General features: G+C 36.9%; 1 long non-coding RNA gene across 1 annotated transcript; it reads left to right on the plus strand.

The window, feature by feature from the left end:
* The first annotated feature begins 232 nt into the window (after window positions 1–232).
* On the plus strand, window positions 233–6,130 carry LOC132536959 (uncharacterized). Its single transcript, XR_009548482.1, has 4 exons — window positions 233–327; window positions 998–1,112; window positions 5,380–5,568; window positions 5,865–6,130. It is a non-coding gene; the product is annotated as an uncharacterized LOC132536959 (long non-coding RNA).
* The last annotated feature ends 6,678 nt before the right edge of the window (window positions 6,131–12,808 follow it).

The raw sequence follows: 12,808 nt of genomic DNA on the forward strand, positions 1-12,808 counted from the left end.
CTCTTCCCTGATCCAGCTTTCTGGTTCTTTTCCCAGCCATGTGACATCATCTACCCAGACAATAATTAGGATTCACCTGCATATCAGATTGCAGACTCAGGCAAAACAAAACAAAACAACAGAAAAAAAAAACCACTAGTATAGCTACAGGCCCTTTGAAATAGACTTAAAATATGCTAGTGCTAGTGAGCCTGATTATATAAAGAGATCCAGAGAGAGACTATCAGGCTGGGGGAGAACAAGGTCAGTGATATGAGAGAGTATGAGTGGCATGGATGGTTAGGGAAGGAAATTCAGTGTGAAGAAGCAGCAGAGGGAATGGAATGAGTAAGTAGAAACTCCTTATATGTGTATCATATAAGCTGGGGAGCTTATATGATAGCAAAGAGAGGTGAATAAGTAATCACCAGAATGATGAATATACATATATGAAGAGAGACAGAGAGATAGAGATGAGAGAGAGAGATAGAAGAGAATAAAAGAGACTGGGGCTGCAAGGGGAAGGGAGGTTGTGTAATGCTAATGTGTACCCCTGGGGTAGATGGTTCTCATTCAAAAGATACAAGCTGAGTAAAACTTGGTGGAGGTTAAAGCATGAGTGGAGGAGATCCAGAGGAAGAATACTCTAGGAAAAGGTGCTAGTTAAAGCCAGAAAGAATATGAAGTGTAAAAGAAACAGCAGGAAGTCTATACACTACTTTTTACTATGCATTAACTTGTGTCTTTCTTGAGATGTAGAGCTCCAAAAGTCCAGTTTCTGTGTTATAAGAATGACCCAGTCTCTGTTTCAGATTCTTATGCTTAAAGTAGCAAAGCTTACTTTGTCGTTTTTTGCTCATTACTTTGAAAATGCAGGAGTCCATATAGCAAGTGTTAACTATTAAGTTCCTGGCTATAGACAGATGAATTTTTTTTTTTACTCCATCTGATTCTAAGGCAGAGAAATGAACTCAGAAATGGGAAAAAGGAAATTTTACTTCATCCTTTTGTTGTTTAGGTATGCAAAAGGACTCCTATAAATATAAGATACTTCTCATTTGGTTAAGGGTGAGGTATACTGATACCTATCTTTGGAACATATAGAAATCTACCCTTGCAACAACAGAAATCCTGTAAGTCAACATTTCTTTAGTAAAATGATATTGAATTTAAAAAAAGTGTTTCTCTATCATTTTTTAGTCTGTATTGTAAAGAAAGTGGTATGTGGTAGCCTGTAATTAAGAGTCATGAGAAAAATTTAACAAAGGGTATTGTTTGTAATTGATATGAAAGTTCTTGTATGGGAGAAATTTAGTTTTCCTGCTAAAAGGTTTGGCTGACTATGTTCTTGAGAATTCATAGATTTTGATGAAACCTTTCAAATGTGAGATTTTGAAATGGTGTTAAGTCAAGATTGCTTTTTTCTTCAGCAGTCAAGGTGACCTTAACTTGAGTAGGCATTATGGGGAAAGTTAAAGGCAAAAAAGATATTCTAACACTGGCTGCTAATTAGTTTTAGGGTTTTATGCATGCTATTAAGCGTCGACACAGTAAAACCTGAAATGTGGGTATTTTTTTAATAACTCTTTTCCAAGTATTTATAATAGTGAAACACAAAAAAGATTTGCAAAGATTATAAGCTTGTTAAACAACCAATTAGTGACAGGGAGGAACAAATTTTAAAATTATATTTACCACAGGGAAATCTTGACTACTTTATCATTCTAGCAAATAAATGACTTGAAATGGAGCTTGAGGAAATTTGTGATATTAGATATTAGGTAGTTCTTAAAAATCAGGGTGTGAGTGATATCATTTGGGAAAGTATTTTTGTGGTCACTTACTTGTTTATAAGAACTCAGCCAAGAATGTCTGATTTGTCAAAATGAAATAAGATGTCCACGATGTTTAATAAACAGTAAGAAGATCACATTGTCTACCAGGAACTCCTTCATAATAAGAAATAGACAGCTTTCCAAAGCATTTGTTAGTGATGCTCAACTCTTTTCACTTCTTTTTTTTTCTGAAGTGAAGCATGTTGGGGTGGCACTTGTTGCGTTGATTAGGTTGCAGAACTGGGGGAAATATGGCTCTATAGTGGAAATGTGAGGTTCCTGCTGTCTTAGGGTTCAAGAAGACAATGGATAATTATTGTCTTTTCACTATAACTCTTTTCACTTCTATGAACTGGTGACTGTGCCATGAAGTTTGAACAGTGGTCAGCAGAGGGGTCTGGATGGTGGCTCAGTGGTAGAGCACATACTTTTTATGGATGAGATTCTGAGTTCAATTCCAAACTTGGAATTATCATGGACAGCACAAAGCACAAAAGTGGCTTGAGCTCTATAGATGATAGAATGGTGTCTCTTTCCCCTCACTTTCATTATTTATCTCTACAAATATGGAATACAAATTGGGTCAGGCACGTCCATCAGAAACATTATCATAAGCTTCTTGGTGGGCCTCTTTAGGACCTTGTCCTCACTATAAAGAAGCAATGGTAGGGACAGCCCCACTCTTCGAAGGGAGGCCTGATCAACCTACTCTGCATCTCAAGGAAGACTGGTCCTGAAATAAGTGCAGTTTAGAATGTTCCTATCTGTGACTATGAACTGAAAGCTCAGACTGACAAGGATTTGGAGGTTATACAGGCTCCTGTGTTAAATATGAAAATACATGGGCCCCATGTCAGACTGATGTGGTAAACAGTTAATCACATTTATATATTTTCTTTGTGTTTGGGAGCTACTCACTATTCTAACCCAGCTTTCTAGTTCTATTCTTAACTCTGACACCATCTTCCCAGTCAATATTTTTAGTTCACCTCCATATTATCTATCAAGCTCAAGCAAAAATTACTAAAGTCATGGGCAAGTAGAAACATACCTAAAACAGATTTCCTAGCTTCTTTCCACCCCTAATATCCCTATTCTCATCTGTTCTATTCCTACTTTTTGGTTTCAGTATATTAGACATTTTTGTCCTGCTTTATATCTTATGGTCTTTCAGATACCAAGTTGCAGATGTTACTATCATTCCATCCTGAACTCTCTTTGCAGACAACCTTAGCAAGTGTCTCATAATCTCACCTTCTAGAGCCCTATCGCACAAGGGAAAGATAGAAGCAGACGGGGGGGGGGGGGTATAGATTGACCTGCCAATGTCAACGAGAAGGAATTATGGAACCTTTTGAACCTCAAAAGAATTTTTGATCCATGCTTCTAGATGGGGAGATGTGTTAGGGGAAGATAACTGGAGGACTCTGAATCCCACCCAGTTCCATCAAGAACCAGAGAGAAGAAGAAAAAAGGAAGGGCACTCAGAAGTAGTGACAGTTACAGGTATGATTTAGACAGGAAGAGAAGGTAGGTCCATAAAAAATAGGCAAAAAGGTATATATAAATATAGATAGGATTGTTATAGCAATAATAGTTAACCCATATTTGTGACCTTGGGAGAACTACTGCAGTTTGAATGGAGAAAATGTGGACATAGAATTCTGCTGGTGGAAGTAGTGTGGAATTGTATTTCTGTTATTTTATGGTTTGGTAAATCAATATTAAATCATAATAAAATATAGTAATAATAATAATAATAACAATAAATTGGACCAAGGCAGCTGCTCAGTGGTATTGTGTATGGTGTATGTAAAAGATACAGTGTTGGTATGCTTCTAATTCTGCTTCTAAAAAACCCCTTCTGTTTCATTTGGTTTAATCCCCCCTTATTACCACTGCATTCTATTTACATAACCACTGTATTCTATTTACATAACCACTGCATGGCATTGGTTTAATCCCCATTGGTTCATGATGTCTTTTTGCTCCACCCCCTCTCCTTGTCACACCCTGATTTTCACCAGTCACTTTTCTCTCCACCCTCTCTACGTCACATCCTGTTCCCACCCTACTTGGCTAGTGTATATATATAAGGACAAGATTGTTTTTAGTTTTTAGTTTAGTTTAGCTCGGTTTAGATTGTGCTGCATCCAGCATGAATAAAGAGATACTGCCTACAGCTCAACCATGAGTCCCTGGTCGTCTGTTACCTGCCCGTGAAGCCAGCCTGGTGAAAACAACAATACAGGGCTTGTTCTTTCACACTACATGAAAATGTAAAGGAAAAATATTCAGTATGAATATGGGTATTATAAAAGTACTCTATTCCCACCAGAAGGTCTCATTTGCTGCATTAATTTTGATAATGACTTATAAGTCTAGTGTGTTTGTTGTTGCCCTGTGGATTAGAAGAGGTGAGAAGGAGGAGGAAGAGAAGGAGAAAGAGGAGGAGCAGGAGAAAAAAGAAGAAGAAGAAGAAGAAGAAGAAGAAGAAGAAGAAGAAGAAGAAGAAGAAGAAAGAGGAGGAGGAGGAGGAGGAGGAGGACATTATATCAATCAGATAAATGTCCCAACAAAAAAAAAATACTCACCAACTACCATTAGATTAGGATGGGAAGAATTCATTTATAGTTTCTCCCATGTCTGGCTGTGTTGGTGGCATAGTCTTGAGGTTATGGGGACATTAGTTTATTCATTTATCTAGGAGATTAATGAACAGCATTTTTTAAGTGAATTTGGATTTGCGACGAAGTTCAAAGAGTATGCCTACAGTGTCTCAACTATAAAGGGACTCCGATATTAGGGGTGCATTTCCTGATACAATGCTATCTTCAAAATGATTTGTTCATTTTGTTCATTTCATTTTTTCATTTCAGTCATCTGCTGCTACACCCAAGCAACAACTGTGCTACTAAGTTAATGAAAAAGTTATGCATCTTCATGTTTGCCTTGAGAGAATATTAGAGTCAGAGGCAGTTAATCCTCCCAATATTCAAGTGTTTTCAACCATACTATAATTCTGGGTCATAGGATTTCTTTAGTCATACCATATAGCCAGGAAGAATATGAGGATCACGAAAACACTTCTCCTTATTCTCTTCCTCCTTCTTCCCCTCCTCCTCTCCCTATCCTCTTCTTTTTTTGTTTGACATTTGTAGATCTCAACACTGTGAAGGAATTAGAAACTTTTTGCATATTTCATATCAAAAATGGTTAGGACAGTGTTTCCATCTTATAAATTACTGTTTTTGAATTTTGGGAATAGACATCCAGAAGTGAAATAGCTGAATTATATGTTAATTCTACTCTGAAGTATTTTGAGGAACCTGCATGCACCTGCACCAATTTGCATTCCCACCAATAACATATGAGAATCCTTTTTTCTCCATATGCTTACCAATATTAAAAAAATTATATCCATTCTCATAGGTATGAGGTAACATCCTATTGTTTTGATTTGAATTTCCCTAATGATGATAGATGAAAACATATTTTCATATGCCTGTTGGTTCATCTATATGACTTCTTCATAAAATGGTATGGACTTCCCAACTTTCCACAGGGAGGCTGGATCAACCTACTCTGCTACTCGAAGAAGACTGGTTCTAAATGAGTGCTGCCTAGAATATTCCCAGCTGTGATCATGGACTGCAAACTCAAATTGACAGGGACTCAGAGGTTACACAGGTTCCTATGGTAAACATGAATAGATATGGGCCCTAGGTCAGATCTATGGAATTAACAATTAATGGTATTTATATACTTCCTTTGTATTTGGGAGCTACCCTCTGCCATAATCCAGCATAATCCTAGAAAAGGCCTATTCTAAACCCTGACACCATCTTCCTAAACAATACTTTTAGCCCACCTGCATGTTATCTATTGGGCTCAGGCAAGCTATCATCATGGGCCCCTTGGAACATACCTAAAATAGACTTTCTAGCTTCTTCCCACCACAAAGACCCCTAATTTCATCTGCTCTACTCCTACCTTTGAGTTCCTGTTTACTAAACAGTTTGTTCTGCTTTATATCTTACTGTTTTTCAGCCACCAAGTTACAGACACTACTATGATGCCATTTGGACTTCTCTGAGCAGATGACCTCATCTCTCCAGAGGTCTATTCCACTAGGGAAAGATGGAAACAGGCTGGAACTGTGAATCAACCTACCAATGTCCATATCCAGCATAGAAGCAATTACAGAAGTCAGACCTTCTATCTTCTGTATCCCACAAAGATTTTTGGCCCATATTCCCAGAGGGATAAAGAATAGAGAATCTTATAATGAGGAAGATGCAATACAAAACTCTGGTAGTGGGAACTGTGTAGAATTGTACCCCTGTTATCTTACAATCTTGTTAATCATTATTAAGTCACTAATAAATTTTTTTAAAAAGATTTCCATTTTTAATCTCTACCCATTTCTTTAAAATATTTTATTGATATGAGGGTTTAATTGTTTATATTATGATTATTAATATACAGATACAATTTCTCATCTCCCCATGAGAGGTATTTTCAGAACACTGTGTTTTTGGTTTGAGTAACCATCTAGAAACAAGTTGGGAGAAGTTGGTTGGTGAAGAGATGATAAGTAGCTAAAAATGTCCCTGAATGAGCAAAATGACATGGTCCAAAAGGCATGTATATAGAGAATTTTGGGTTTTCACTGTGGATGTTGACAAAAGCTCCAGTATTATGGGATGAAAAGGTAACTTACCTGGGGCATGTCTGCTTTGTTATGTGTGTGATTCAGCTTCAGGACTGGTCCCCAGTGCACTGGAGGAAGCTTAGGTGCTGCAATGTCTTTCTTTTTTCTCCCAGTATCTCTCCCACTTTGTCTCTCCACTCCCCTGCATTTGAAAAAATAAGCCTTGTTGCAGTGAAACCTTAGTTTTAAAAAAGGAAAGGAAAAAAAGCACCTCTAATTTTGTATGTGTTTTGTAGAAAGAGAAAGCAGCCTAAGACAAATCTGGATGAAATATTTCAAAGTTAAAGTAAGGGAGAGCCTTTAAAACTATCTGAGAAGAAAAGTGGTTGCAATTATGCTGATCAAAAGAAATCACTGTTTCATGAAAAGTATGAAAACAAGTATGAAAACAAGTGGTGGAATGTCTCTTACTGATGTTACCAAAAATAATTGTAACACTCTAGGAATATCAAAGAAGATCACCTGAGAATGCAACAAGACAAGACTAGGACTACTTTGGGAACCCACCAAGTCACTGGTAAGTGCAAACACATGTGTCCATGTCTCATGGACAGAGAGGAGTGTAAGGAAAGATTCCTGGGACTACAGCCCATATCTACTCCTGACCAGTTGGTAACAGTCTGGCAGTTTGCCTCTTGAGGCACCACCTCCAGTCTGTTTTACCAACAAAAAGACTGCTTAAGGGACCTCCATAAGGCTCACCAAATGCAACTGTGAGTCTTCATTACTACTGCCTCTTAGCTGGAGCAGCATCAGGGAGGCCCTATGCTGACATCAGGGGAGCAGAGAACTGACTGGGAAACTCAGGAAAAGATCTTCACCATGGTGGTCTAGGTCTAGAGGTGGGGCTGTATAGTGGGAGCCTTTCCACATTGTTCTCCTGATGAATTGGGAGACATGGTGAATAATTGCCTCAGAACCCACAGAGCATAAATGGGATTTGTTAAGAAACTCACTTGACCAAGGAGTGCTGCCTGGCTTGCTTCTGGCTGCTGGCAGAACAGCTAAATTGAGCCCAGGGATTTGGATCCTCAGGGTTTTCAAGTCTCTGTACAACCACTGTGCAATCTCTTCCCCACCCTGCTTTATCTCTTGGCCAGGAGTGAGTGATTAAGCTAAAAAAAACCTACTTATGGTTAAAAAAGCCCTCAGACTCCCATAGCCTACAGGGAAGAAAAAGAACAAAAGAGGTTTTAACAGCCACTGTGCTTCAACTCAGGGATTGAGATAACATTGAAAAAAACTATTAATTTCCACAATTGTGAACTCTTTGCTTAGACACCTGGCTTAGACACAAGTAAATCAAGGCAAGAGCAGTCAGTGGATTGAAAAGTACTGAGAGAGGGACCTAATAACACACTATATACAATGGTCAAACCAAGAAGAAACACTGGAGAAATGAACTATGAAAAAAGCTCAGATAAAAGCCCCCCAAAGGTAGAAGCACATAAGAAAGAGGACAACATCCAAACACTAATTGAGGCATTAGTAACAGGAGTAAGAAAGCTTATGAAAGTAATATCATCAGAAATGAGGAAACAACAAATGAGATTCTGAAAGAAAACACTAACTCCAAGTAATTAGAGAGTTGAAAGCTGAAATAGCTGAGCTAAGAGCACAACTACCTGAAAGAGCTAATACAGTAATAGAACAGGGTAACAAAATAGCTGAACTACAGAAAACAAGAGAGGAGAGAGAGAATCAAATAAGTGAGGTGAAACAGAACTAGCAAGATCAAGGATGAATTAGAGAAAACTAAAAAAGAAGTAAGAGATCTCAAAAAGAAATCTCTTTTTGATATACTGAAAACAACAACAGATACATGTAAGATGACTTCAAAGGAAACAATATACACATTATGGGCTTACTAGAGGAAGAAAGAGAGGGAGGAGAAGAACACATTCTTCAGGATATAATAGTTGAGAACTTCCCTACTCTAGACAACATAAAATACATAAAGGTTCAAGAAGTCCAGAGGGTACCAAGACTTCTAGAATTAACCCAGACTTGAAGACACAGAGACACATCATATTTAAAATGCAAAGGAATAAGGATAAAGACAGGAATTTGAAGGCTGCAAGAGAAAAACAGAGTCACCTAAAAAGGAAAACCTGTAAGATAAACAGCAGATTTCTCTACACAGACACTACAGACCAGAAGAGAATGGCAAGATATCTATCAAATGCTTAATGATAAAGGCTTTCAACCAAGACTACTATATCCTGTTAGACTGTCATTCAGATTAAATGGAAGCATAAAAACCTTCTCTGACAAGCAACAGTTGAAAGAATCAACTATCACCAACCCTGCACTGCAAGAAGTTACGAAACGTCTCCTACAATCATATCACCATAAACATGTCATATATTATAACACTCTAAAATTCTACAATAATGGCATTACAATACCTTCAATCTATAACATCAATAAATGTTAGTGGCCTGAATTCACCTATTAAAAGGCACAGCATAGGCAGATGGACCAGAAAACACAACCCAACTATATGCTGTCTACAGGAAACCCACCTAATTCAACAAGACAAACACAGAATCAAAGTGAAATGGTGGAAAACTATCATACAAGCCAATGGACCACAAAAAAGGGGCAGTAACAGTTATTCTCATATCTGACACAATAGACCTTAAAATAAAAAAATAAATTAATAAAGATAGGGATGGACACTACTTAGTGCTCAGACGATCAATCAATCAAAAGGACTTAATGATTATCAACATCTATGCACTCAATGAGAGGCCATCTAAATACATCAAACATGAACTGAAAGAGCTACACCAGTATATTAACAGAAACAGTAATGGCAGGGGATTTCAACACCCCACTCTCTCAACTTGACAGATCATCCAGGCAGAAAATCTGAAAAGAAACAGGGAGATAAAGGAAGAGATAGTTAACCTAGAACTATTGGACATTTTCAGAGTTATTCACTCCAAGATACTGGGATACACATTCTTTTCAAGTCCACATGGGTAATTTTCAAGGACCATATGTTAGGCCACAAAGACAGTGTCAACAAATTCAAGAGCATCAAAATCATCCCAAGCATCTTCTCAGACCACAGTGGAATTAAATTAAACTTAACAATAAACAAAAAATTAGTAGAAGTTCTAAAATATGGAAACTCAACAGTACACTACTTAGCAAGTACTGGACCAAAGGGGAAATTAAGGAAGAAATCAAAATGTTTCGAGAGTTCAATGAAAATGAAGACACAAGCTATCAAAATATTATGAACACAGCTAAGGCAGTACTGAGAGGGAAGTTCATAGCCATACAAGCATACATTAGGAAAAAAGAAAAAGCTTAAATCAAGAACCTGATTACACACCTTAAAGACTTAGAACAAATGAATCTTAAAGCAACCAAAAGAACTGAAATAACTAAAGTTAGGGCAGAAATAAATAACATTGAAAATAAAAAAAAAAACATACAAAAGATCAAAAAAGGTAAATGCTGGTTCTTCAAAAGGGTAAAACAAATCGACAAACCTTTAGCCAGACTCACAAAACAAAAAAGGGAAAAGATCCAAATAAATCAGATTGTAAATGAAGGAGGAGATAACACAACAGGCACCACATAAATTAACGTATCATCTGAGGCTTCTATGAACAAATATATGCTACCAAGGTAGAGAACCTAGGAGAAACAAATGCATTCCTAGATACCTAGAAGTGTAAGAGTAGTCAATTTATCTTTTAAATATAAAGGATGTTAAGTACTTAAGAAATACAATGACTATGTAGTGAGTGGTCAAAGCCACTGAAGTAATTGAAAAACAAACAAACAAAAACTCAAAACCAGCAAACACACCCAAACAAACTCAACTACTTAAGTTTTAGAAATGTATATATGCATTTCTAATAAATAGGTAAAGTCAGATGCCAGAAAATTAAATTTTATATCAGCATTTGATTTGTCTGTAGTATCTCTCATCTATCAAAACACTGTAGAGGGCCAGGCGATGGTACACCTGGCTGAGCACACATGTTACAGAGTGCAAGGACTGGGGTTCGAACCCCCAGTCCCCACCTGCCGAGGGAAAGCTTTGAGAGTGGTGAAGTAGGGCTGAAGGTGTCTCTCTGTCTCTCTCCTTCTCCCTATCACCCCCTTCCTTATCGATTTCTGGATGTCTCTATCCAATAAGTAAATCAATATAATTAACAAAATAAAAAAAATACTTTAGAATATTTAACTTGGGCATGAGTTTAATTTGACTCATATATCCCCTAAAGTGAACTTTGAGTTTTTATTATTCACAGATGTTTGAAACTGGATTTTTTTGTGTGTATCTATTCATTTGTTACATATTTTCATGGAAAAGTTTTGAATAACAGTATTGACTGTTATATTAAACAGCCCAGAGACATAAAGTTATGTATATATCTCATTTAGGGTATGGTAAAACAAACAAACAAACAAAAAAAAACTTGGTATAAGCTAGTTAAATATGTTAAGTAATGAGAGCAAAACTAGTCCTGACACATTTCTGGCAGGTCTAGAGAAACATGAGATATGTTTTCTACCACACAGAGTGTTACATCATTGTTGAATCTAGAAAGGCCAGGAATATGCTGTATTTTGACAGACATTGTCTCTTACTGGGACTGGTGTAAAGACCTCAGGGATTCTCCAGGTTGAACCATATCAGAGATTTTGGAACACTCTAGAAACTTAGACTGAAAAGTTAAGAGTCACCCCTGAAAAACTCAGGAAGTGACAAATTCTTTAAGGATGTGTATTTGGAAGTTGGTTGTTAGGCAATACCAATGCATTCCTATACCAGGTGAGTAGAAATCACAAGGACCTTTTTTGCATATCATTGTCAAGAAAACTAGCTGAGCATTCCTTTTACTTTACTTTCTTTCTTTCCCCTTCCTACAGATAGATTTGTGAGAATCATTCCAGAAAACAAACTGGAAAACACAAATATTGGTTGTTAGTCCAACAATAGAAACTTGTTGTGATTAATTTTTTTTTGTAAAGTTTGAAATGAAAAGAGTATTCAGTGTAAATAGGATAAACTACAGCCCATGGGTCAAACTGACCAATGATTTATTTTTGTTAATGCTTTATCAGAACATAGCATCACTCATGTGTTTCCTTCTTGCTGTAGGTGGGCAGAATTTAAGAGATGTGATAGAGAACTCATGATTTGGAAAAACAGATCTTTACCATTTGTTCCTTCCAAGAAAAGTTTGTCATCCCTGAGTTCAGAAATTCATTTATTAAAAATGGGTCGGGGGAGAGCACTGGTGCAGCAGGTTAAGCACACATGGCACCAAGCACAAGGACCAGGGTAAGAATCCCGGTTAAAGCTGTGGGCTCCCCACCTGCAGGGGGTGTCTCTTCACAGGAGGTGAAGCAGGTCTGCAGGTGTCTATCTTTCTCTCCCTCTCTCTGTCTTCCTGTCCTCTCTTGATTTCTCTCTGTCCTAACAACAACAAGGACAGCAATAACAACAACAATGATAAACAGCAAGGGCAACAAAAGGAAAAAAATGGCCTCTAGGAGCAGTGGATTCCTAGAGCAGGCACCTAGCCCCAGCAATAACCCTGGAGGCAAAAAATAAAATAAAATAAAATAAAATGGTGGTGGTGGAGATACTTTCTTTTCAAAGGATCCTCTTTATTAATATGCCAATGAAAATATACTGAAAATTAAAAAATATACAAAAGGTTTAAATAACAGAGTGGGTATAATGTAATTAAAGACTTAAGTTCCTTTCAAACAGACACTTAATTCTCTGATTTGATTGTAAACTGAGGGGAGACATAAGAAAAAGGTATGCAAAGATCACAAGCTATAACAAAAAGAATAAGAATGAGAAGGAGAAGGAGAAGGAGAAGAAGAAGAAGGAGAAACTATGAAAGTTTCTGTTCATATGTACTTCAAAGTAAATATTTTCAATTTTAACATCTCTGTTTATATAGTTCATAGAATAGATGGTCCAAAGATTAAAAAACAATAAAATCGATTTAATTTTATTTCAGATTTTTATTCCTTGATTTCAACAAGTTTTATTATTTCTAATAAAATATCTTTAAAAAATAGAAGGAAAAGTATATTAAAGTGAGATAATGCGAATGCAGAAATATTTCTTCCTATACTTAGTAATAATACTAAACAAAGACTTTCCAAATGAAAGGTAAACTCTCAAAAATAAAGTATTCTTTCTGAGAGAGGCAGACTGGGAGTATGGATCGACCAGTCAACGTTCATATTCAGTGGGGAAGCAATTACAGAAGCCAGACCTTGCACCCTC

This window comes from Erinaceus europaeus, chromosome 2 (assembly GCF_950295315.1).
Source record: "Erinaceus europaeus chromosome 2, mEriEur2.1, whole genome shotgun sequence".
NCBI classification, from domain to species: domain Eukaryota; kingdom Metazoa; phylum Chordata; class Mammalia; order Eulipotyphla; family Erinaceidae; genus Erinaceus; species Erinaceus europaeus.